The sequence below is a fragment of the Macrobrachium nipponense genome, chromosome 9 (assembly GCF_015104395.2).
Source record: "Macrobrachium nipponense isolate FS-2020 chromosome 9, ASM1510439v2, whole genome shotgun sequence".
Taxonomy (NCBI): Eukaryota; Metazoa; Arthropoda; class Malacostraca; order Decapoda; family Palaemonidae; genus Macrobrachium; species Macrobrachium nipponense.
This window is the reverse complement of record NC_061110.1, coordinates 63,790,167-63,795,166: the sequence shown is the minus strand read 5'-3', so window position 1 is coordinate 63,795,166 and position 5,000 is coordinate 63,790,167. Positions and strand designations below refer to the sequence as shown.

General features: G+C 36.9%; 1 protein-coding gene across 4 annotated transcripts in view; it reads right to left on the bottom strand.

The window, feature by feature from the left end:
* Positions 1 to 5,000, bottom strand: part of LOC135217998 (DIS3-like exonuclease 2) — a 445,369-nt gene that overhangs the window by 363,223 nt on the left and 77,146 nt on the right. Inside the window, exon 1 of one of the 4 annotated variants that reach the window (XM_064254139.1) lies at positions 1,638 to 1,851. The exons of 2 other annotated variants lie outside the window; for them this stretch is intronic. The gene's annotated coding sequence lies outside the window, so the exon portion shown is untranslated. Of the gene's footprint in view, positions 1 to 1,637; positions 1,852 to 5,000 lie in introns of those variants that run through there. One more of the 4 variants, XM_064254141.1, reaches the window with a different exon arrangement.

Below are 5,000 nucleotides of genomic sequence, written 5' to 3'. Positions count from 1 at the left end.
GTGGCAGTGTGGTAGATTGTCCGCTCACTCTCCCCAACCCCCAACATCCCAGGCTAATCCGACCTCCTGCTACCAACCTCGCTCTTATGAAAGCAGCGCTAATATAAAACATTTTCTGCTCAAAATGACTTTTTCTTTTATTTCCCAAAATATTTATATAAACTCGCGTTACACACACACACATATATATACGTATATATATATATATATATATATATATATATATATATATATATATATATATATGTACGTTAATGTATTGTATGGTACGCTGGGTTATGATGTATGTATGGTATTGTATGTATATTATATATATATATATAATATATATTATATATAATATATATATATATATATATATTATGTAATTATATATATATATATATATTTATTTTTATATTATATGAAAAACTCCTTTATGAGAAGCTCAAACTTACACTGATCACGTAAATCGAAATATGCCCTTTCAATTTTTGTACCTATGTTAACGCGAATGAAATGACAAAGACGCCAGCGGCCTAACGCATGCATTCCCCCTCCCCCTGTGAAGTGAATCCCAGTAGGTAGGCACCAAAACCGCTCCAATCCAACAGAAGCAGCAGCGTGTGTTTCTTGTTTCTAGCCGCCGTGTGTGTACAAACTGAATACCGAACAAGTGTTTGCATTAGAAAGTGTTCTGTGGTGACAATGCAAGTACAACTCTTTTGCATGTTTTCTAAATAGCTGCCCTGAGAAATAATCAGGTCTTTAAGCTTGGATAATTTAGATTAAGCAAATGCATATTTATCTTTTATTTTTTTACCAAATTATTATATTTCATTTATTTCACTTATACTTCCATAAATATCTAATTTCAAAAACGGAAAACATTCAGCGACTTTATGTATATGAGTTGGGTATCCAGTATTTACCAAAGGAAAGCGGATAACAATTTACTGTAAGGAATACAAATGAAGTCAACGACTTCTGCCGCCTGATACAATTAACGCTAATTTTGTGACATGGGCGGCTGAACAGATTGAAACTGAGTCATGCGCTCAACTTTCCTTAATGAAGGGCATCTATTTGATCATTCACTCATTGTTGCATCATCAGTCACCTTCCGTTCGCTCAAACAAATCACTTCTTCAAACAAAGCCGGTGACTATCTCAGTGCAATGTTCCTTGCAAAGTACTATACTTAAATGTGAGTCTACCGTGACACAAAGGAGTATCAACCAACACCAAGGAAATATGAAAATAATTTCCCATAAGGCAAGACCTATACGATAAACAAACAACACAATCATATCATCCATCCCGGCGCTCGACACATGGCTCTTATCCTCGGTCGTAATGAACGAACCCATTAAGAAGAGAGGCTCAAGATCTTTACTGACAGCGCGTCCTCGAGGAGGAATTTTAATCATTATCTTTAGAGTAAATGTATCGTTCTTTCAGTGATATCTACCATACCTATGAGATGTTCTGATTCATGTCTAGACAATAACATATAACAATAGCAATGAAGGATAATAGATCACAGGCTGTTAAGGACCAACAAATTTAAAGTACAAAACGCCTTACTAAATGATGACGAATCCGTGCAGTGGAAACGGAACACAAAATTCAGCGAGCGAAGAAGAGTAGCTACCTACCCGGTCTAAATCCTCGTATGCGCTCAGCACCGGGCCCGGGGTGTTAACAGTCCACGTATGCGTTACCTCCAAGCTTCCTAGGCACCAGAATATCACTTTAGTCTATGCATTCCTTGGATATCAACAAGAAACGAAAGTACTAGCGACTTCTGCTCTCAGATAGAACACTAACAAACACTTGAAACACTCGCTGTAAGCATTCGTGCACTGTCAACAGCCCGGTATAAGCAGCAGTGTCGCTCGGCCCTTGACGAGTTCAGCACTGAATGATTTGCCTTCGTCAGCCACTCCCTGAGGCAGCTTTTCATTTATCTTGTTAAATCACATCGCTGTCTGTGACAACAAACATGATATGTGCATTTTTCAGGGGTTATATGCAGCCTTGCGATTCATTTCGGAAGTCATAGTGATGATTAAGATATGTCAATAGCTTCAATACAATCCCAGACATCATTGAAGTGAATGCCTTGAAGCGTTTATGACATTAACATTTCTATAATTGAGGAGGATAAATATGAGATTCAAAACTTGTATATCAAACATCCGACATATGCATCACTTATACTCAATTGCATTATTGAAAATACAACTATTGCCATCTGATCATCATCACCAAGTAAGAGGGGAATCCTTTACCAACTCTTTTCTCTAAATACAGTGGAAACGTCGTACAGTCATTATGTACTGAAACGAAAAAAAAAAAAGCTTCGTGAAAGCATCATGAAAAGGACAGATCAAAGTCAATAGACGATAAAGTTTACTTCAATTTCCACGCAAGAATCCCTTGGCTTTTAAATTACTTTCAGTTCAGGAATACTTCAAAAACTAATTCAAACTTCCGGGCCAATATTGCACTTCTGCCAAAACTTTACGGAGAAAAGGAAATGCAATTGCGAATGAACGAATGAATATCAAATTCGTTTTAACACCAAAAGTGGAAAACAAACAAAATCTACGAGAGTCAATCAAAGCAATCCGTTCTCCTTGACCATCCGAAAAAAGACCACGTTTTTTAAAGTCCGGAGATTCGACGTTCAGCAATCTCTCCTGTTTCGATGGAGTATTTATTTTGTTCCTCAGTTTGTGCTTTTTGGTTATAAAAATCGTCTAACAATAGAAGAACAATTTCTTCTGAAAAATAGCAAGAGCGAAGTAGCCAGTATAAATTGTCTGTTCTTGTACAATATTTGAATGACTCTAGGAAAATGTCCCGAACAGTTAAATATGTTGTAACAAAGCAGTATTTGACTAATCAATTGTAACGAGAACAAATCTGGTCGAACACGCAATGTAAATTCTCAGATGAAAGGAGCTTATACAGTATATTGTCTTCTTCAATAGCTATTTACATATTGATAATAGTCGATGGCTAAATGCATACCTGTCATTTTGCAACTGCAAATTACTTATCTAAAAAATAAACAAGAACTGTGATGACAAAAAATACCTGAATGAGACAAACGGATTTCCGAAAACTTTTCTTTGCTCAATGATACTCATTGTTACCGTCTGTTGTGCTTTGACATTCGGGATATGGATCGTTGTTCATGAGAGGACTTATGACATGTCAAGAGAGATAGTTGCACTTATCTTTTCATCCTACAACTCCACGAAATTCAGCCCAGCTATCTAAAGGAGAGGGAGTGGACAGACACCAGGGTTTAGATGTATTGACCTTAACATTTCATACCTCTTGACCTCAGGCTGGAGCACGCCATTTGACAACATTGACCTGAAAATCATGTTCTCACAAAACATTTGAAGTTTGGAAATTTTACATGAAATCTGCGAGGTCAATGAACGGCTTCGTCATGCCTATAAAAGTATTGGCTCACTCCGCTAACATGAGTACTATACTGAGAAAAGTTATATAGAAACATCCTCATAAATGACGAACTACGATTCATTTTTTTCAAAAATAAGTTCCAACAGAAATTCCTAACGCAAAGGAAAGCACGAATGAAATGATCGTGACGGGTGACGGGAAAACGAGCTAGACGCTGACAGAAAAATCTGCAGTAATAAGATCTCACAACAGAGAACCAGGTTTTGGAACAGACTAGTTAATGGCTGGCTGAAACGCCACTGAGCCTATTTTTAGCTTCACTAGATGCTTGACGGCTATAAATTATTATATTAAAGAATTGTCAAAGTAATCAGTGTTTGTCACAATGTAAAATCGTTGGGAAACATGATAGTCGAGTTGAGTTGAATATAGAATTTAGGTCAAAGGCCAAGCACTGGCACTTATGAGGTCATTCAGCGCTGAAATGGAAATTGACAGTCAAAGGTTTGAAAGATGTAACGAGAGGAAAACCTCAAAGCTGTTGCACTATGAATCAAGTGTTAGAAGAGGGTGGAAAGTAAGATGAAGAAAGAGAATAAGAAAGGAGACACAGTAAAAGGAACGAAAGTGATTGCAGCTAAGGGCCGAAGGCACGCTGCAAAGAATCTTAAGTAATGCCTACAGTGCACCGCATGAGGTCCATTGACGGAACCTCCCCCTAGGAGGGGGTTGGTGTGGGGGAATATGATAGTAAATGACCCGAAGGCATCCTACTGGGAACCAACCAAGTAACCACCTGGAATTGTATCCATATACAGGCAATAAGTACACCAACTTTACAGCATAATTATCAGCTCTGGTCGCAGCTGCCAAAGTGGACAGCCAAGAGCACCTAATGGAAACAACCAATACGAGGAAGTCCAGCATCTAGCTTTTCAACTTGTTACTCTAATCAAATCGAGTAACACAATGAATCCATTCGAGAAGAGAGGCTGGCGAAGTCTGATGGGAGGCTGTTGAACTTTCATTATTATTATTATTATTAATATTATTATTTTTATTATTATTATTATTATTATTATTATTATTATTATTATTATTATTATTATTATTATTATTATTATTACGTATGAGAGAGAGACAAATAACATTTTTGGAAGAGTTCGGTGGCCTTTGGCGAATGATTCAAACCTTCCGCATTTTCGTCAATCTTTGGTCAGGATCAAATTTGTGTTGTTAGCTTCCAGACACAAGAGTCATTTATGACATCAACAAAAAAATGTCTAATAAAAATTATGGGTGTTTAAATACGCTTGGTTTCTAAGAATTTCATCTATAAAATACTTATCATTACTGCGATGATTGAAAAACAAATTCATCAAATGGTAAGGGCTGATAGTTGTTTGATCCTCGCCAGTTCCAACCGTAAATGTTAACCTTTCAAAGCAAAAACACAGATACGAAGCATTCAGCGTCTCACAATAAGTAAGAAACGAAAATAACGAAATCAAAACGCTGAAAATAAAAGAATAAAACCTTCACGATTTGAACTCGATGACCACAGACCTTCCTTCCCA